Below are 22631 nucleotides of genomic sequence, written 5' to 3' on the forward strand. Positions count from 1 at the left end.
TTCTCCATATTTTACTGTTTTATGACATAACTTTCAAATCCTGGCTGTAATTGTATAATTGCTAATATGTTAATGCTTAACCTTATTTCTACTAAGTTAGGAACAATTTCATGGAGGAAAAAGAAAATCGGGATTTTTAAATGAGCAGAGGAAGTGTGATTGGTAAATATAAAAAGAGATTATTCTGGTTTACTGAAGGAATGAAGAAGAGAGACTCTGATGAATGGTTAGAATAGTTTAGCAGTAGACTTGAGAGAGAGAAAACAGGAACAAAAATTAGATAGATGATAGAAAACTGCCATATGCTTCTTAACAGATTTGTTGATGGTTTTTGAAAAGGGGAAATTTTAGTCATTTTTTATATGCCCAGAGGAGAGGAAAGCTGGAAACCAGTGAAGAAGCAGGAGCAGTTAGAAACAACGTATATGGGGAATTTAGATAGTAGGACACTCAGAAAGGAATAGATCTTCGAAGTGTTAACAAGTTAGTGTCAAAAATTACTCTAAGGCCCCATTGACTAGTACCAATGACTGCAGAGCCTAGCATTTTAAGATGTAACCACTGTCATGTTGTTTCTTTAATTTTGCCACTTCCTGGCCTCTTGGTACCTTCTCTGGACACTCTTATCTAAAATAGCTTGTTTATCACTTGTCTCCCCACCCATAGTCCATTAGAATGATATAAACTCCATTAGGTTAATAATTTATCTCTATTTTTATTTTATTTTATTATTATTTTTGAGACAGGATCTCATTCTGTCACCCAGACTGGAATACAGTGTTATGACCTGACCTCCCAGGCTCAAGCAATCCTCTCACCTCAGTCTCCAGAGTAGCTGTGACCATGGGCATGCACCACCATGTCTGGCTAATTTTTTTTACATTTTTTAGAGACAGGGTCTTACTGTGTTGCCCAGGCTTCTGTCTCTGTTTTTATAGCTATATCCTTATTGCTGAGAATAATTTTTAACGAATTCTAGACCTAGCCATCAGTGTCTTGAAATACAGCCTCTCGGTTGGATATTTAGGATCAATAAATGAGAATCAAATAATCTTATATTTGTCAGAACTGCAGAGGTCATGCTGCCTGCTGTTTTTTCACTACCTGCCTATGGGTATTTGAGGAGGATTTCTACTACTTAAGTCTTGCCTCAGCTTTGGGAATGAGTGCTTTTCTTCTCTTTCCTTCTCTTTTCTTTCACTTTTGGGATCCAATGTGAATAATTTAACTAGTTTTCCAGTGTGATAAAACTGATCTGGTCCAATCTCTCATCTAATGTAGACATTCCTTCTATGGGATAGATTTCCATGGGTCCCATCTGGGAGTAAAGAGCACACTGTTGGGTGTGTCTGTCTGTATGTGTGTGTGTTTCATCCAACACGTATTTATTGATTGGCTATTATGTGCTAGGCTAAGGATACAGTGATAAAAAGGCACATTCCCTGCACTTACTGACTTTCTAATGGAAATTTTACTAGCAGCAAATGAAGTCTCTAAACTTGTTTTCTGTCCTCTCTTTATTCTCAAAGTTCTTTTGAAAGAAATGCAGAATAGTGGGAAGAAATAAAGAACAATAAGAGTTAAACTTCTACTAAAAATGCCCACTTTTAGTTTGTAGGGGTTTTAAATTCGGACCAATTCAGTTCAACAAACACTGCTGAGCATCTCTAGCCCTTGGCTAGATCCTGAGCAATAAAAGCAATAAAATAAAATTATTATAAAAATAAAAATAAAAGCTGAAATACCCCCTACTCACAAGGGGTAAAATGCAAATGTATAAATACTCTTCAGTATAAGTGCTATATGTACCTGTTTTTTGAGAAATCCATTCCATTGGATGGTCTAACTAATATAAAGTTCTTTCTCTTTTAATTTAAAAACTTTTTTGAGACACGGTATTGCTCTGTTGCCCATACCGGAGTGCAGTGGTACAATCTTGGCTCACTGCAGCCTCAACTGCCTGGGCCCAGGCAATCTTCCCACCTCAGCCTCCCGGGTAGCTGGGTCTACAGGCATGTGCCACCATACTCAGCTAAATTTTTAAAAATCTTTTGTAGATACAGGGTCTCCTTATGTTGCCCAGGCTTGTCTTGAATTCCTGGGCTCAAGCAATCCTCCCACCTCAGCCTCCCAAAATGCAGGGATTATAGGCATGATCCACCACACCCGGCCAAGTTTTTTGTTATGCTAAACTAAAATCTGCTGCTTTTTAATTTCTGTTCGTTTGTCACAGGTTTGTCCTCTGAGCTCTTCATTCGCTTATTTGACCTATAAACCTTTACTGAAGCACTATCATGTGCCAGACTTTGGCACATTCTCCTCATACATATATAGTATATGATCCTTGCCTCCCAAAAACATTAGGATATAATTCTGCAACATGGAGGAAGTTTCTTAACCACTCTGTGCTCAGTTTCTTCACCTGCAAGTTGAGGTTAGTATTAGTTCCTACTTTCTAAGGTTTGTCATGAGGATTAAATAAATAATACATGCAGTGTACTTAATACAAAGCCTAGTACACAGCTTTCAACAAATGCTAGGTATTATTATTCATATGGTTTAAAGCTGGGGTCCAGATATGTAAGTTAGCAGTTGCAGGGTTGATTTCAGTGCCGTAACAGAAGTAAACACAGGGTGCTGTGAAAATATGCTAGAGGGGCACCTAATCGCAGTTGGGGAGGCTAAGGAAACACTCTACAGGAGGAGAGCTCTGAACTCAGTGTTGATTTGGACTAAATAGTGGGGGTGGGAAAGGCACAGGCAACTCACGGAAAGAGGTTAGAGAGCATGGTGTTAATCTGGGGACTTCAGTAGTTTAGATTGACTACTTTCAGCAAAGCTAGAATACAAATGGCCTTGGATGCCATCCTAAGTATCTAAGAAAGTGTCATGAAGGTAATCGGGAACGATTGAAAAGGTTCTGCACAATTAAACTTTCAACTTTGGAAAGTCTCTCTGGCAGTAGTATAGACGAAGGCAGGAGAAAGGTGGGAAAACCAGTTAGAATGTTACTACTATGTTCCTATTGAGAAATGTCCTTAATTAGGCCAGTGGTGTAGGAGAGCAGGAGACTGATTCAAGAGAGAATTAAAACTTAATGACCAATTAGATGTAGATGTAGGAGGAAAGGAAGAGGAAGTATCAAAGTTAATTCTCAAATGACTGTCTTGAATAAGTGAATGAAGGTGATGACGTTAGTTCATAGGGAAAATGCATGGAGGAAAGGGTGCCAGTAAGTTCAGTTATGGACATGTTGAGTTTCAGGAAGGCTAGGCACTTTAATATTCAGATCAGGAGCCTAGAACTGGCCCACAGCTGCAGATTTGGGATTTGTCGACAGGTATTAGTTGAAACCATCACGCTTATCGTGTATAGAGGACGGCCAACATTAAGGGATGATCAAATCAGTGTTACATAAAACTTACAGGAAACATTGTTTTGGACTAGCCTCCTACACTGGGCCCCAGCAGACCAGACCAAACTATAATGGAGTCACTCATGCTAGGTGCCACATAATCAAACTGAACTCTAAAACAGGCCAGTTTAAAAAAAAAAAAAAAGAAACAGGAAATTCATTGCAACCAATCAAAATGGGCCCAGTTTACTTGAGTTGGCATACTAAAGAAGTTCCCTCTATTTTAGCCCTATAAGGAAGGCAACTTTGAAACAACCAATCTGCTTTTGTTCTATTTCTGCATTCTTCAGCCTTTTTCTGTCTATAAAGCCAATTCCTCTGCTCAGCTCATCGGAACACTCATTCTTGTTTTATAGAATGCAGTGTTGCTCAATTATAAAAGTCAATTAAAGTATTTAAGCTAAATTTGTTGATTTTGTCTTTTAACACAGCTCATAATGTCAACTGAGAAAGAATGTTCAGGCACGTTAGAGGAAAAATCAATAAATAGTACTGTCCCAGACACTAAGAGAGGAGAAAGTGGTTTTTTGTTGTTGTTGTCGGTGTTTTGTTTGTTTTTTGTTTTGTTTGTTTGTTTTTTGAGACAGAGTCTCACTCTGTCGCCAGGCTGGAGTGCAGTGGTGCAATCTCGGCTCACTGCAACCTCTGCCTCCTGGGTTCAAGCGATTGAGAGGAGAAAGTTTTAAAAGAAGTCAACAGTCACAAATGCTATAAGAGGATAAGAGAAAATCGTTCTTGGGATTTAGCAACTAGGAAGTCACTGGGCTAGAGCTAGATTGCACTTCACAGAGTAGTGAAAGGGACCAGAAACTAGATTGCAAGAGATTGGAGGCATGGATGGGAAGTTAGGAAGGAAGATAATGCCTGGAGGCTCCCTTTTTAGAATCTGTGAAGAGGAGACAAGAGATAGTGCAGAAGCTGGAGGGCAAAGGGCGGGCCTGGTTTATTTAAAGATAAAGGACACTTGACCTCCTTTCTTTGTTGACAAGAACCTAGAAAAAGGGAGAGAAGATACAGAATAGAGTGTAAACAAATAATAAAACAGGATTCCTAAGAAGGCTGAAGAGATGACATCCAGTGAGGAATGTGTCTTCAAAAGGAAGAGGGAACACCTCTTCCACTAACCAAAATGGACACAGATACATGTGAAAGGATTTGAAGTAATTGATGAGTTCTCTGAGGCCAAGTCATCTGACAGCAGCAGTAAAGGGGGTGGTGGGATTGAGGTATGAGAATTTGAAAAGAGGCATGCAAATTATGGGAAATGGTAGTGTTGCCATTTGGTGCCCAGTGCTTTGTCCCACTTTAGTAACAGACATCCGCAGTGACCTGCACCAGATTGTGTCTGACCAAAGGTGAGACCCATTGTCTTCCTTCAACTGTTAGTTTCCTTGTTTGGAAATCTGTACTTTCACTAATGTAGCCTCTGATTGAATGAGCTATTTTTTAATAGCTCTTTCTACTAAAAGATCAAGAAAAAGGATTTATCCAGAAGCCAGGGACAGAGGAAAATTTGAGTCAGTAATGTTTACTGTTAAAAAGAATGAACTACTTACATTATAAAAGTCAAGAATTAATTCAGAAATTATTAAAATATAATTGGATACCTTCCTAAATATTTTCAACATAGTGACAAACACAAGCAAGAATTAGTTGGATAAATGAAGGCCCAGTTGATGTTTAAAAATATCTGTTGAATGTCTACTGCAGATGGCATAGACATCAAATAAGTATACTATTATGGATATGCCATTATACCCACCAGTTAGTCAGTCAGAAACAAAATTCAGCAATAGATGGATTTTGCTCTTACTCATTCACCATCCCCTGTTATCCTACAGCTGGTTGACACTCCAATTATAACTCCCTAGACCCTGAAGAACCCTAGAGTTTGCCCTAGAGTGCTCTAAAATCTACCTTTTGACTATATCAGCTGAAAGTTATAACCAATCGTGATATGTTAATCTTAAATAGAGCTGCTTTTACTAAAGTACTATTTTGTGTTCAATGATTGGCTTATATTATGGGGTGCAATAATAAAACATTTTCATAAAACATGTAGTTATGATTACTATATGCAAAGTAGGCATACATTTTTATTTGGGGAGGTAGTCCCAGTTTATACCTGTTGTCCCAGAATAATGTCTAATAGTTCCCCTTTCACTCTTAAGAAAAGTCAGTTATTATATGATCAGTATGTTGTTTTCATGATACAATGTCCTCTTATGGAACTTTGTAACTTTGATCTTCATAGGCATCAGCCATATCTGTGTTTGTTCTGAGCAATTCGGCTGTTTTTACTACATACACATGGTGACTCATAACTGCTGCGGTTTCCCTTTTTAAGTTGGCCTTAAAAAGCTGGTGGGGGGAGGGTTGGATGATGAGAAATTATTTAATGGATACAATGTACATTATTCAGGTGATGGATACCCTAAAAGCCCTGACTTCACCACTGTGCAGTCTATGCATTTAACGAAATTACATTTGTCCCCCAGAAATTCATACAAATATAAAAGGAAAGAGGCCTGGCATGGTGGCTCACCTGTAATCCCAATACTTTGGGAGCATAAGATGGGAGAGAATCACTTGAACCCAAGAGTTCAAGACCAATCCTGGCAACATAGCAAGACCCTGTCTATACAAAATATTTAAAAAGTAGCCGTTTGTGATGGTGTATACCTTTAGTTCCAGCTACTCCAGAGGCTGAGGTAGGAGGCTTACTTAAGCCTGGGAGGTTGAGGCTGCAGTGAGCCAAGGTCTGACCTCTGCACTCCAGCCTAGATGACAGAGCAAGACACTGTCTCAAGAAAAAAAAAAAGAAAGAAAGAAAGAAAAAGAAAACACACACAAAAGCTTAGGGCCAAATCTGCTACCTGCATCATAACTGTACAGAGTTCAATATATGTTCATTTTAATCTTCTTTTCTTTCTTCTTGTTCCTTTGTTCCTCACCTATTTCTCATTTATATCTTGAATTTTATGTATCCTTGTCAGCTATCTTAAATTCTCTTTGAAATAAGGGAGTGAATAAAGAAGCACAAAACAGAACAAAAAAAATACTACTTCTAGAACTTATCCGATATTATTCGATGACTGAAGAGTGGCTCATTTTGAGCTTGACTGTTTCCCATTTTTGTTTAATTCTTTGATCCATGCTCTCTTTTGAAGGGATTGTCAGATTTTGGCCAAATCAGATTTTTTTTTTTTCTTTTTTTTGAGACAGAGTCTTGCTCTGTTGCCCAGGCTGGAGTGCAGTGGCGTGATCTCGGCTCACTGCAAACTCTGCCTCCCAGGTTCATGCCATTCTCCTGCCCCAGCCTCCTGAGTAGCTGGGACTACAGGCGCCTGCCACCATGCCTAGCTAATTTTTTTGTATTTTTAGTAGAGACAGGGTTTCACTGTGTTAGCCAGGATGGTCTTGATCTCCTGATCTCATGATCTGCTCGCCTCGGCCTCGCAAAGTGCTGGGATTACAGGCGTGAGCCACTGCGCCTGGCCTCGGATGCATTATTAAGGCTATGGAAATAGTGTGCTTCCAGGCTGATCTCTGAACAGTCTGCCACCTTAAAGTATTGCTGATAACATTTTTTGAATGGTTCTATCTTCTATGATTGCAAAGCTTGAATAGGGAGGCAGAATAGGGAGGCAGTCTGGCTTCATGGAAAGAAGTTACATAACAATTTATAATTGGCAAACCCTATCTCTGCCACTTACTATGTGACTTTGGAAAAATTCTTTATCTTCCCCAAGTCTTGGGTCTTTCGCTTGTAGCTTAGAGATAATATTACTTGGTTCTTTGAGTAAATGAGACAACGTACATAAAATGGCTGGCATAGAGTTAGAAGCTCAGTAAATTGTTGTTATTATTGTTGTTATCTTTACAGTTTATAAATGACTTAACACTAAGCATTTTGCATTTGGTAAGAATTCTGCCACTTTCTCTCTTTTACCTAACATTTGGAAATTAATTTTTTTTAATTTCCAACTTTTATTTTAAGTTCAGGGGTACATGTGTAGGATATGCAGATTTGTTACATAGGTAAACTTGTGCCATGGTGGTTTGCTGCTTACATCATCCCATCACCCAGGTATTAAGCCAGTATCTACTAGCTATTCTTCCTGATCCTCTCCCTCCTCCCACCTGCCACCCTCCAACAGGCCCCAGTATGTGCTGGTCTTCCCCATGTGTCCATGTGTTCTCATCATTTAATTAAATTATTTGTGACATCTACTGATAGCATAACAAGATAGGTATTTTTGGCTCTTCCAGAGCTAAATGCCAAGGTACTGGATAAAACACAATATACAAACTTACTTTTCAATATATTGTGGAGCTTGCAGGAAAATAAGGAAAACCCCCAAGATTTCCAGTCACCCTCAACAAAAATAAACAAAATTTAAAAAACACCAAACTGAAATTAGAGAAGTAACTGAGTGAAGAAATTGTAGCTGCTTTGGGCATATATGCCAAGATTAGGAACCTAGAGTCCTAGGAAGCATATGGAAGTGCAGGAAACCAGGTCCCAAGGCACATACACATTGGAGGAGTTAATTCTGAGACATCCTCCACCCTCACTAAATAAAACAGATACTAGATGAGGGTATAGCCTCAGTGAATATATGACATTAAAATAATAACTAATATAGACATTAAAATAACTAGTGGATACTAGGCTTAATACGTGGGTGATAAAATAATCTGTACAACAAACCCCCCATTACACAAGTTTACCTGTGTAACGAACCTGCACTTGTACCCCTGAACTTAAAAAAATGTTTAAAAAGGCAAAAATTGCATGTATATATATATAAAGTTATGGTACATATATGCCATAAATCTTTCAAAATTGAGGAAAACAATATTTGTTAGAGTCAGGAGACCCAGGGAATCCCAAGTGGGATTTAAAAATAAGAAATCCACAGTCACAGTTAGACACATCATAGTGAAACTGCACTACCACAGAAGCAAACAGAATATATTGGTAGGCTGGGCATGGTGGCCCATACCTGTAATCCCAGCACTTTGGGAGACCAAGGTGGGCAGATCACTTTAGGTCAGGAGTTTAAGACCAGCCTGACCACACATGGTGAAACCCCATCTCTACTAAAAATACAAAAATCAGCTGGGCATGGTGACATGCACCTGTATTCACAGCTACTCAGGAAGCTGAGGCACAAGAATTGCTTGAACCTGGGAGACAGAGGTTGCAGTGAGCTGAGATTGTACCACCATGCCACTGCACTACAGCCTCAGTGACAAAGCAAGACTCAAAAAAAAAGAAAAAAAAAAAGAAAAGAATATACTGACAAATAGCCAGAGAAAAGATCACCCTCAAAAGACCAACAATTAGACTAACAGCATACTTTTCAATTGCAGCAATAGAAACCAGAAGACAGTGAAGGATCTCCAAAATATTAATACTAACAGGAAATAACTTCCAACTTAGAATTCTGTACCCAGCAAAACCATCTTTCAAAAATGATACTGAAATAAAGATGTTTCCAGACAAATAAAAATAGTATAATTTAAAAGTTCTAAGCATAACAAAAACAACAAGGAAAATAGTTATGTCCTTGCATGCCTTCTTTATGTATGGTCAAGAGAATAATTGAAATTTTAACAATAAAACTGACTTTTTTGAATAACTGAAAGTCCTGATTTTAAGGAAGTCAAAATTAAGTTGTAATAGTACCAGCTAGAAAGTTAGGGAGTATTGTGTCTTCTAAAAATAACAGTGAAAATGGGAAAGAAGAGGAAACTTTTTTGTTCAGGATGCATGTTCTCTACAACAGTTTTTCTAACACATGGTTTTTGCAGGAGGCTGTGGTGCCTTCTTTTAACATCTCTGTTTAAAAGCCCAGTGTTAGACCAGTAAAAATATAGGACATTAAATCTATAGAATACTATGCAAAATGTATATTCTGGTTCCACTGGCAATCAGGAATGATACATATGACAATCTCTCAAGAAAATTATTTCAAATTTGTCCTCGTAGATTTACAAGGTAGTTAGATTCAATATTTCATTTGAAAAACATGAAAGATAAGCATTCATCTGAGATAAGTAACGATCTTAACATTAGCTAAAGATTTAGCCATTTATTCATCTCTTCTTAGTATATTTGGATAATTCTTTAGATAACTGTAAAATTCTTGGAGAAAGAATTTTTTCTATTCTTAAGGAAGAATAAAAAAGTGTCTCCCATTTCTTATTATTGAAGTTATATGCATATCTCAGTGGGAAGGGGAAATACACAAAGATAGTTTTGTATCTTTTTATATAAAAAATTACTCTTTCACTTGAATGTGATGACTAGAGATATTTTATGGTGGCAGGGTACATACATAGTATATCTAATGTAGCATAGAACAGGGTTATTTTTTAGCATCATCAATGAAAACTCTAAGCTTTCAAGGCCCTAGTAACATCAATAAGAGGCTATGGAAATTAATAAGCAAAATATTAACAGTAAACCAAAAAAAAGATAAGTATAGGGCAGCAGTGTACAACAGTTACTCTTTCAAATTTCAGAAGGTGACCTTGGCTGCAGCTGTAATTTGGGCTCCTGGACAAAGGGATGGCAAAAGACAACTACTATGAGCCTTTTGAATTTAAGATTTGTGATACTATATATTGTGCTTACAATGAACAGTATTGGCACTCAGTAAGTAGAAAAGAATATGTCATTTAATAATGATAATTTGTAAAATAGGCTAAGTCTCTGAATAAAGGATTGGCTAAGAAAGCAAAAAGCATCAGTATGGTATCAAACACAATACTAAGGACAGAGGTGCTTAATAAATATTTATCATTAACTATTACTTTGGACAAGTCATTATATTTTTGCACTTCATCTTTTCTAAATCAAAGTGATAACTCCTACAGTTTTCTAATTAGCAGGAGTTAATGTTAGTGTTTGAAAAGCACTCTTGTCAGAGTCCCCAGAGAATAGGAATAAGATAAGAACTTTGTGTGGCTTTTTTTTTAGAGAGAAACTAAAAGGGGTGAGAAGACTTATACTCTATCAAATTTGAATTGTGCCCTGAAAGAAAAATATGGTTATGAAACAAAAGAAGAAATACAATTGCAGAAACTTTATAGTAGTCCTGTGCCCTAGAAATGGTAAAGTTGGCTTATGATTTGGAGCTGAAAAAGAAAATTTAAGTAATACCTTTGTTGAATGATGTCATTCACTCCAGAACTGTGGGTTGTTTGTTTGTTTGTTTTTGTGGGGGTGGGAGTGGTTGGAACACGTCATGGAGGAATTTCCAGCTATTGCAGTTTCCTTTAGCATGCTACTGAATGAAACTACAGACGGGTCAGAAGACAGCCAGCAACATGTCTCTATTATGTGCATACTACATCATCACAAAAAAATTCTATTTTAAGAACCCCTTTTGGAATCTTTAAAAGCCATCAATATCTTTGAAACAGTAGAACATCTTTGTCAAACAAAACAACTATGCTTCTCAACTTTTTCCAATTATATCCACAGCCTATGGCAAAAATGGTAATCTTTGTGTAGTAAAATGGGATAAACATAGGAACTTGCTTACAGAGAAGACCGTTCCCGCCCAGTTTCCCCAAGGACAAAGGGGATCAATAGGTTGGAATATCTGTAAGAAATTCAGGCACAAAGGTTGGGATGTTCTACGCTAGAATAGCTGTGGTGTTTGGCAAAGAACAAAGTTCCATGCATAGATGAGTCTTTTTTTTTTAGATGGAGTCTCGCTGTGTCACCCAGGCTGGAGTACAGTAGCACCATCTCAGCTCACTGCAACATCTGCCTCTTGAGTTCAAGCGACTCTCCTGCCTCAGCCTCCTGCGTAGCTGGGGTCACAGGCACGTGCCACCACCACTGGCTAATATTTGTATTTTTAGTAGAGACGGGATTTCACCATGTTGGTCAGGCTGGTCTCGAACTCTTGACCTTGTGATCTGCCTGCCTCGGCCTCCCAAAGTGCTGGGATTACAGGCATGCACCACCACGCCCGATCTCAATGAGTCTTTTTGAGGCTTTGTCATCAAAGTCTCAGTCAACATTCCCAAAAGAAATGTGGCCTGTTGCTGGGAAAGTGAGCAAGCCTTTTAAATAATTTTGCCAGAACTGTGAGTAAATGACACTCTACTCAACTACAAAGAAATTGGCTAAGCATCCCAAGAGCAAATCTTGAAGAGCTTGATTGAATTTAAGACAAATGTTTTAGTTTTTTTTGTTGCTTGCTGAAAGAAAACAAAAGCCCATCCTAGAACAACAGGGAAAAGCCCATTCGTGGCTTCTTTGATAAATAACTGAGGTAAAATTTTGACGTTGTTTAGGAGATTTGAAAGGATAACCACATAAACTGTCCAGTGATGGAGGAAATGCTTCTGCAACTGAGGTGATAAAACTTCATCAGGTAACTTATTGATAAAGTTTTATCAATTTCCCAGGAGGCAGAGATCCAAAAAACAAGAAACACTACAATCACAGATGTTACAGATGACATATATGTTGCTAAGGCAAAGACCACTCCTCAGTGTCAACTTCACAATCGACAAACACAGCTTTCTCAATGAAATTTTAAGCAGAATTAAAGCTAACTTTTTGTTTTCTCTGAACAATTTGGTTTTGGTTTCCTGTTTGTTTTTCAGAATGAAACTGTTAATTTTTGTATATAAAAAAGGAAGACATAAATCTTAGTAAAGGTATGTTTTTTTAATTTTATGTAAGAAAATCTATTTTCAATGTGATAAAATTAATTGTATGTGAATGTTTGGGTGCATGCTTCATGTGCATTTTCTGCAAGGGAGGATCCATAGCTTTCATTTGACTCACAGATGTTTCTGCCCCTCCTCCTCCCCCACTTTCCTCCACTTCAAACTTTATGGGTTACAAATATAGAGTATAGTTTAATTAGATCCCATTTGTCAATTTTGGCTTTTGCTGCTGTTGCTTTTGGTGTTTTAGACATGAAGTCCTTGCCCATGCCTATGTCCTAAATGGTACTACCTAGATTTTCGTCTAGGGTTTTTATGGTATTAGGTCTAACATTTAAGTCTCTAATCCATCTTGAATTAATCTTCGTATAAGGGGTAAGGAAAGGATCCAGTTTCAGCTTTCTACTTACGGCTAGCCAATTTTGCCAGCACCATTTATTAAACAGGGAATCCTTTCCCCATTTCTTGTTTCTCTCAGGTTTGTCAAAGATCAGATGGCTGTAGATGTGTGGTATTATTTCTGAGGACTCTGTTCTGTTCCATTGGTCTATATCTCTGTTGTGGTACCAGTACCATGCTGTTTTGGTTACTGTAGCCTTGTAGTATAGTTTGAAGTCAGGTAGCGTGACGCCTCCAGCTTTGTCCTTTTGATTTAGGATTGTCTTGGCAATGCGGGCTCTTTTTTGGTTCCATATGAACTTGAAAGCAGTTTTTTCCAATTCTGTGAAGAAAGTCATTGGTAGCTTGATGGGGATGGCATTGAATCTATAAATCACCTTGGGCAGTATGGCCATTTTCACGATATTGATTCTTCCTATCCATGAGCATGGTATGTTCTTCCATTTGTTTGTGTCCTCTTTGATTTCACTGAGCAGTGGTTTGTAGTTCTCCTTGAAGAGGTCCTTGACATCCCTTGTAAGCTGGATTCCTAGGTATTTTATTCTCTTTGAAGCAATTGTGAATGGAAGTTCATTCCTGATTTGGCTCTCTGCTTGTCTGTTACTGGTGTATAAGAATGCTTGTGATTTTTGCACATTAATTTTGTATCCTGAGACTTTGCTGAAGTTGCTTATCAGCTTAAGGAGATTTTGCACAGCAAAATAAACTATCATCAGAGTGAACAGGCAACCTACAGAATGGGAGAAAATTTTTGCAACCTACTCATCTGACAAAGGGCTAATATCCAGAATCTACAAAGAACTCAAACAAATATACAAGAAAAAAACAAACAACCCCATCAAAAAGTGGGGAAAGGATATGAACAGACATTTCTCAAAAGAAGACATTCATACAGCCAACAGACACATGAAAAAATGCTCATCATCACTCGCCATCAGAGAAATGCAAATCAAAACCACAATGAGATACCATCTCACACCAGTTAGAATGGCAATCGTTAAGAAGTCAGGAAACATCAGGTGTTGGAGAGGATGTGGAGAAATAGGAACACTTTTACACTGTTGGTGGGATTGTAAACTAGTTCAACCATTATGGAAAACAGTATGGCGATTCCTCAAGGATCTAGAACTAGATGTACCATATGACCCAGCCATCCCACTACTGGGTATATACCCAAAGGATTATAAATTACTCTACTACAAAGACACATGCACACGTATGTTTATTGCGGCACTATTCACAATAGCAAAGACTTGGAATCAACCCAAATGTCCATCTGTGACAGACTGGATTAAGAAAATGTGGCACATATACACCATGGAATACTATGCAGCCATAAAAAAGGATGAGTTTGCGTCCTTTGTAGGGATATGGATGCAGCTGGAAACCATCATTCTTAGCAATCTATCACAAGAAGAGAAAACCAAACACCGCATGTTCTCACTCATAGGTGGGAACTGAACAATGAGATCACTTGGACTCGGGAAGGGGAACATCACTCACTGGGGCCTATCATGGGGAGGGGGGAACAGGGAGGGATTGCATTGGGGAGTTATACATGATATAAATGATGACTTGATGGGTGCTAACGAGTTGATGGGTGCAGCACACCAACATGGCATAAGTATACATATGTAAGAAACCTGCACGTTATGCACATGTACCCTAGAACTTAAAGTATAATAAAAAATAAAAAATAAAAATAAAAGAATAATACATAATAAAAACTGAAACAAAAAATTAAAAAAATATGAAAAACAAAAAACAAAAAACAAATATAGAGTATAGAGTACTCTAGGTCATACAACTCTTCCTTTGCACTCCCAATAACCTAATTGTTATCACCCCTCATTTGGTATTGTGCAATAAAAAAAAAAAATTCCAAGCCCCTGAATCAACTGAACAGACTATCTCTCAGCCAAGGACATCCCAGAGAAACCTTGAAAACTGAGTTTCCAGCCATGATGGGATGGGGGTAGAACATGCCTCATTATACCCCCCTCCCTCCATAACCACCATAGGCTTTCTTCCCTAAGGGCTAAACAGAAACCAGCCCTTTAAACAACTTTATCGCTGGTAACCAACTGCCCAACGCCACCCCTTTCCTTTGCAGTTTCGGCACAACAAATTGGTAGCAGCAGTGGCCTGTCTGGAGTGGCCACTGCAAAGACACTGGCTACAGCAGGGCAGGTGGAGTCAGAGTCACAAGTTCCGTGGGGCCAGTGGGAGCTGGGAATAGGCAAGGGCCCTGCCTCCTACCAAGTTGGCAGGGCAGGTGCCCGGGCTCCCAACTGCAGCTGCAGCCACCCAGCCATGGATCCAGACCTGGGCATCCCTGTGCTCTCAGGGGCCCAGGAAGCCCCCCGTCTCCCACAGGCTTGGAAGTGCCTGCTCCCACTCCCTGGCCTCTCCCAACTCCCAGCACCTGCTCTGATTTCAGAGCAAAGTTGAAGCAAGCTGAGCCCAGGCACTGTTGTGCCCCTGATGGGTGTGCACACATTCAAGGCAGCACTGACATGCTAGCCCCCCAACCACCTCAGCTCCCCCCAGAACTTTGGGCACCAACGAGCTCAGGGAGGCTGGGGGGAACTGAGGGTGGCTCAGTGACAGCCTGCAGGCACCCCTTGGCACAAACAGCCTAGGTGCCCTGGACAGCATGTTGATAGCCTACGGGAGGCAGACAGTTTCCTAGGCAGAAAGGAGCAGGTCCCTGGTGAAGCCCCACCTTCAAGCCATGAACAGCCTGAAACCTGGGGACCAGGCTGTCAGTTCCAGCTGGAGTCCAGTCCAGAGTGAGAACTTAGGTGCTTTTCCGGGCCCACCCATGGCCATACATGGAGCAATCAGCACACACTTCCTCCCTTCTGAGCCCATTAAAAACCCCCAGACTCAGCCAGACTCACACAGATGTTGGGACTACCACTTGCCAGAAGGAGCTACCCACTTTGGGTCTCCTCGACTTGTAGGGACAACCTGACTGTGGAAAGGAGCTACTCACCTTGGTTTCCTGAGAGCTGTTCTGTCATTCAATGAAGTTCCTCTCTGCCTTGCTCACTCTCCAGTTGTGTGCATACCTCATTCTTCCTGGACATGGGACAAGAACTTGGGACTTGCCAAGTGGCAGGACTGAAAGAGTTGTAACACACACAGGACTGAAACACACCCCCTCCTTTCACCACACTACAGGCGAGGAGAAGGAGAGAAGAGTTGCTGCAGCCCTTCTGGGAGACCAGATCTCAGTGCTCCCTAATCCAGGGCTGTGACACACTGTAACACCCTCTTTGGGGCTCTGCGGTTCCAGGCATCTTCAAGCTTCTGGGTGCCATCATGTTCCCCTTGTTCACAGGGGAAGCCGCTTATGGTACATCTGGTCCAGCCACAGCCTCGCACAGAGCCCCACTTGTGCTGGTGCCTGGAGCCCTGCCGCAGCCAGCACACCTGGCTGTGTGTAGTGGCCAGACCCTGTGCTCGCTCACTCACACTTTGCTGCTCCACACCCGGCTCGCCCTTGGCAGGTGTGGGATTCTGGCTGGTAGTGCCAGCTGAGTGCATCCTGCCAGCCAAGTGGCCAAAACAAGCCCAGCAGCCACAAGCAAAGCCCAAGCAGAGGCCCCTCTGGCCACAGAGGTTTCTGGCTGGCGAAGCAGCACGCTAAGGATCTCATGACAAAATAGCCAGCATTTTTCCAAGTAAGAGACCACCAACCATGGAGTGGTTCTGGCCAGTGTGGAGAATGTGCAATGAGGGTTTTAATGTCCTCTACTTTACCTTTTGACATCAGAGGGTTGACAACTCCACCATCTGATCATGCTAATGCAGCCATTTTTGACCTTGAGTCTCAGGGAGAGGCATGAAACTAAATTATACATGTGCATGTTTCTCCTTTCATAAATTTGACTCCTATAACTTATTGAATATGTGTATTTGACCCCACTCCCCACCCCATTCAGCATAAATTCCTGTTCCCTTTGCCCCTTTCTCAGTGTCTGCTTCCAGCTTCTAGAGAGGCTATCCTTCCCAACCTGTCAGAATGGCTACCCTGCTCTCCTTTCCAAAATTATGAACCTTATCATTCCTCAGTTGATACTATCTATACTTTAGTATTGTGTACTCTAGGTTTATGACTTATCTCAGCAATATGCATCTTAAAGGCATAGAGATGCTTTTTATTCTAATTTAACTGGTTATACACAATGAATTTTTATTTGGTGCTAGTTTAATTTTTTAAAAACCTATTTTAAGACCAAATTATACTGATACATATACTATCAAAAGAAAAACTTCAGACAAATTAAATTTAAGAGAGTTTAATTTAACAAAGAAGTGTTCACCAACTGGGCAGCCCCACAATGTGAATAGACTCAGAGAAACCCCAGCACTGCCATGTTGTCAGAGAGGATTTATGGACAAAAAAGGGAATGTGACCTATAGCCATTAGAAGTCAGGCACAGAAACAGAAATAAGATAACCTGCGTTTATCTTCTTTGAACAGGGTTTGAACAGTCTGTGCCTATGAGTGGTGCAAGTATGGCTGCTGTGATTGGCTGAGACTGCATGGCTACTTGTTACAGGAGTAAGTTACAGCCTGTTTACACAACCAGTTAGGTTACTTCAGCATGTATGGTGAAACCTTTAGGCCGAACTTCAAATATGTAAAGAGGCAGCTATAGACCAAACTTAATTTAACAATACTTATCAGTATTGTGTACTAATTTTGCATCTTTAAGAATTTCAGTTACATTGGCTACAGATTGGATCCTAAGCACACCACATCTATTTCTATTGTGTATATCTGTGATATTGTGAAATATTTATTGGATCTTTGTCCCATTTCCTGGCATAAAACTCCTAAAATCCTTGGAATGTCCAAAGTTGTGGGAGTCTTTTTTTTTTTGAGAGGGAGTCTCGCTCTGTTGCCCAGGCTGGAGTGCAGTGGCCGGATCTCAGCTCACTGCAAGCTCCGCCTCCCGGGTTTACGCCATTCTCCTGCCTCAGCCTCCCGAGTAGCTGGGACTACAGGCACCCGCCACCTTGCCCGGCTAGTTTTTTTTTGTATTTTTTAGTAGAGACGGGGTTTCACCGAGTTAGCCAGGATGGTCTCAATCTCCTGACCTCGTGATCCGCCTGTCTCGGCCTCCCAAAGTGCTGGGATTACAGGCTTGAGCCACCGCGCCCGGCCGAGAGTCTTTTTTTACACTAATGAGTTGACTGATGGCTAGTGGTCCCTAGTAGATTCAGCATGGGGCCTAGCCACTGGAAAGACAAAGGCAGAATTAGAGGGTTGGGACTTTCAGCCCCACCCCCCAGTCTCCTGGGAAGGGAGAGGGGCTGAAGGTTGAGTTGATCACCAATGGCTGAGTTGAATCAATCACACCTATGTAATAAAGTTTTTTTTTTTTAAACAAAAAAAACAGAAAGGCTATGTTTGGGGGGCTTCCAGATAGCTGAACATGTGGAGGTTCCTGGAGTTCCATGCCCTTTCCCCCATACCGTTCCCTATGCATCTCTTCTCATCTGTATCCTTTGTAATAAACTGGTAAATGTATTTTCTTGAGTTCTGTGAGCTGTTCCAGTAAATTAATTGAACTCAAGGGAGGGGTCATGGAGACCCTGATTTATAGCTGGTTGGTCAGTGCACAGGTAAAATAACCTGGAGCTTGAGATTTGTGTTGGAAGTAGAGAGCAGTCAGATGGGATTGAGCCCATAACCTGTGGAATCTGAGCTGTGTCCAAGGAGATAGTGTCAGAATTGAATTAGAGGACACCCAGCTAGTGAACACTACGGAACTATGGATATCTGGGGGAAAACCTGCACACATCTGTTCTCTGAAGCATGTTGCGAGAGTATAGGGGGAAAGCTGAGTTTGTTTATTCCTACTGAGTTTATTCCTACATTCTCAATACCTAACGTAAGTTCTAAGTATTATAATTTCATGGTATATATTCGTATTCCAGAAAAACTAAATTCCCCTAGATTTTTGCCCATATTTTCCCCAGCACCTGGAATATTGCTTCAAACATATTAAATTCTCAATAAATATTTGCTAAATGGGGTAAATGGCAGATGGGTTGCTTACAATGTATAAAGCTGTCTTTCCCTGTGTAGTATAGTTGTAATGACAGGGTGAAGAATGCACAGTCCTGGCTTTACTATTAATTTGCTGTGCCTTTATTTTCCCTCTTCTTGTTCACGGCAGAACCTAAATTCTTAGTTGAAGGGATTAGCAGGACTTAAAATAATAAAGGTTGAAAATTGTGACTGAGAGCTCTGTCACTATTGACTCTGTAAGGACATTGGTGTTTCTAAACCAAACTCTTTCTCTAATCGAAGAGACATTTTGTCTCTCCACCAAAGCTGTCCATCCATACAACAAACGTAGTAACCACAGTTAATAATTATCATACACTTGCCATGTGCCAGGCACTGTGTCAGGTACTTTATATTAATCTTCTCATTTAATCCTCACAACAACTCTATGAGGGAGTGATAGGATTAGGCTTTGTCTCCCCACCCAAAACTCATCTTGAATTATAATCTCCGTAATCCCCATGTGTCAAGGGAGAGTCCAGGTGGAAGTAATTGAATAATGGGGGCAGTTTCCCCCCTGCTTTTCTTGTGATAGTGAGTGAGTTCTCACGAGATCTGATGGTTTTATAAGGGGCTTTTCCCTGCTTCACTTGGCACTTCTTCTTCCTGCTGCCTTGTGAAGAAGGTGCCTTGTTTCCCCTTCACCTTCTGCCATGATTCTAAGTTTCACGAGGCCTCCCCAGCCAGGCTGAACTGTGAGTCAGTTAAACCTCTTTCCTTTGTAACCTACCCAGTATCAGGCAGTTCTTTATAGCAGTGTGAGAATGAACTAATACAGGCAGGTACTATAATTAGCTCCATTTTACATATGGGGAAGTAGGTCTTAGAGATGGTTACACATTTTACCCAGTATCACACCCTTAGTAGTAGTGGAAATGGGATTTGCATCCTGGCAGTCTGGACCAGAGCCAACACTGTTGACTACTTCAGGTCCTTTCATTTAAGGTTGAGGCATGACAGTGACAAAGAGCTGTCTTCCTCTGCTTCCATGTTAATAACAGCAGTGCCAAACTTTTCAACTGTCTAGTAACAACTTTGGGGGACAATTTTATACCTTGCTTTCCTTAAGCCATTTATATGTGTGTTTAATATGATTTTCAAGTCTCAACTTTTTTTAATAGATACTATGTCTCACTATGTTGCCCAGACTGGACTCAAACTCCTGGGCTCAAGTGATTTTCCCTCCTTGGCCTCACAAAGTGCTGGGATTACAGGTGTGAATCACTGCACCTGCCCTATCATACTCTTTTAATTATTTAATTAAGGTTAATTCTTTAATACTACCTCATATTTCAGTGTGTGCAGTTGTGAATAAAATGTGGGCCACTACATATGTCATTTTTAATCTTTATTTTTCACTTAAATAGGATAAATTTCAGATATATTTCAGTATTACAATTAATGTACTTCATGACTTTAAAGGATCAATGCCAAGTAGTACTGTTTCCAAAATTAGAATTTTCTAGAGTTGGCATAATATCAGTAGGATAATATTTTATTTTTTGGGGGGAGAATATAAGTACGAGGACCTCACAATTGTTCCCTTCAATTTCTCCCCTCTAGGCCTTTGTACTATTGTTGCATATATTTTTCTCAGGCATGTTATACTGATACATATTTTTTTGCCAGGGTGCATACACTTTAAATCCATAATACAGGGATATTATTTAAACATAATTTTCTATATAGAGATTTGCATATAAAACTGTATAAGCGCACAATATATACTGTTTTTAATTCTTTCTTACTTTGGCACTTAATTTTTAGAGCTTGTATTATATGCCTTAACTCCTTGATGAGATTAAAAGTAGCATTTTGTTTAAAAGATAACAAAACAAAAACAAAGATATTCAGACTCACGTTGTGGTACACAGTATTTTAATAAGAAGTAACTTCATGTCTATTAAAGAGACCTTAAAAATATTGTTTGAACACCAAAAAAAAAAAAAAAAAAAAAACTGTAGCGTATTATAATAAACTCTACGTCTTTACCATCCTTTTTTTACATTTTTATTTTTTACATTTCTTTATTTATTTAGAGACAGAGTCTTATTCTGTCACCCAGGCTGGAGTGCAGTGGTGCAATCTCAACTCACTGCAATCTCTGCCTCCCAGGTTAAAGCGATTCTCCTGCCCTAGCCTCCCGCGTAGCTGGGACTACAGGTACACGCCACCACACCCAGCTAATTTTTTGTATTTTTAGTAGAGACAAGGTTTCACCATGTTGTCCAGGCTGGTCTTGAACTTCTGACCTCAAGTGATCTGCCCACCTCGGCCTCCCAAAGTGCTAGGATTACAGGCGTGAGCCACTGCACTTGGCCTTTATTTTTATTTTTTAATAAATACAGGGTCTCACTATGTTGCCCAGACTGGTCCCAAACTCCTGGGATTACACACAATCCAGCACAAAGTGCTGAGATTACAGGTGTGAGACACTGCACCTGCCCTATCATACTCTTTTAATTATATTTCTGGTTCTTTCCTCAGTTTGGTATCTGAAGGATTCCTTCAAAGTAGCTATGACTTGATTATTTTGCAGAGAAATATACACTGCTTCACAGCCCCAAAACCTGTTTCAATGGAAAAAGTTGTTCCTTTCTTTTTGTTCTCGTAGACCCAGGAGAAGTTGGGAGAAAAGTCACTGAAAATGGCTAGTGGCCCAATATCACTAACACACCCTAAATCTGTTCCTTCTACTCTCAGATATTTCCCTGATGATGTCAAGCATGAAACAGAGCAGCATGTTAGACCCATGAGATTTGACAGGGAGTTATACATTGATTGATATATAAAATGTACCTGATGAAAATACAGTTCATTTTTTTTAATCCATGGAGACCTAAAAATACACATAAGTACAGTATTTTGTTTGATTTACACATTACATTTTACAGGAACATAAAGAGTGTCTATTAGCAACTAATTCCTCATAAAAGTAAGAATCTGGCATGCTGATCTGGCTTGTATAATATCTAAGAAAGAGGTTCCACAATGATATTATTCCTAACAAAAGTAGAACTAATTATAGGTAATGTTAAGACTGAGAACATGTGGTATTAATCTCTATATTCTCCCCAGCACCGCAGCACAGTGCTGCACATAGAGTAGGTGCTTAGCTAACTGTTAAATATATAAATCAGCAGGGCTCTGAAGGATACTGCCATTATCTGGAGTGTTCCTTTTTATTTGCTTATTAATTGACTATTTGCTATATTTGGAATAACACTTTCAAAACATTAAACTCAAAACATCAAAATCCTCATTTTGATTCTTTAAGATACATGAATCTCAAATACTGTGTGTCCATATTTTGTACAGTGGCATATATAATGGCATATATAAGACAGATGTCTCACTTGCCTTCCTCCTGAGGAAAAAAAAATGACTTTAGCAAAGTTAAACCCTAACTAAATCCTTGTTTGGTTAAACTCTAAACATAGGGTTTAACTGTTTAAACACTTTTATTTTTTTTTTGAGACGGAGTCTCGCTCTGTGGCCCGGGCTGGAGTGCAGTGGCCGGATCTCAGCTCACTGCAAGCTCTGCCTCCCGGGTTCACGCCATTCTCCTGCCTCAGCCTCCCGAGTAGCTGGGACTACAGGCACCCACCACCCCGCCTGGCTAGTTTTTTGTATTTTTTAGTAGAGACAGGGTCTCACCATGTTAGCCAGGATGGTCTTGATCTCCTGACCTCGTGATCCACCCGCCTCGGCCTCCCAAAGTGCTGGGATTACAGGCTTGAGCCACCGCGCCTGGCCCTAACACTTTCTATTTATTTATTTTTTTTCCCTAAGTTCATGGATGAGCTCAAGAATTTCTGCATGCCAAATACTCAAATTATAGTGCCAGATTCACAGTTATAAATAGATGCTCAATAAATACTATACTTGATAACAGTGCCAAAACTGGTGATCTCAAGTTTATTCCAAATCCATGCAATATCTTCTGTTCTGATTTTTCTATAGTACTCTGAGCATTTGCATCTTTTACTGTGTAAGCAAAGCCCAGTCCAAAACCACTATGTATTC

Source organism: Trachypithecus francoisi, unplaced genomic scaffold (assembly GCF_009764315.1).
Source record: "Trachypithecus francoisi isolate TF-2019V2 unplaced genomic scaffold, Tfra_2.0 Lachesis_group11, whole genome shotgun sequence".
In the NCBI taxonomy this organism is placed as follows: Eukaryota; Metazoa; Chordata; class Mammalia; order Primates; family Cercopithecidae; genus Trachypithecus; species Trachypithecus francoisi.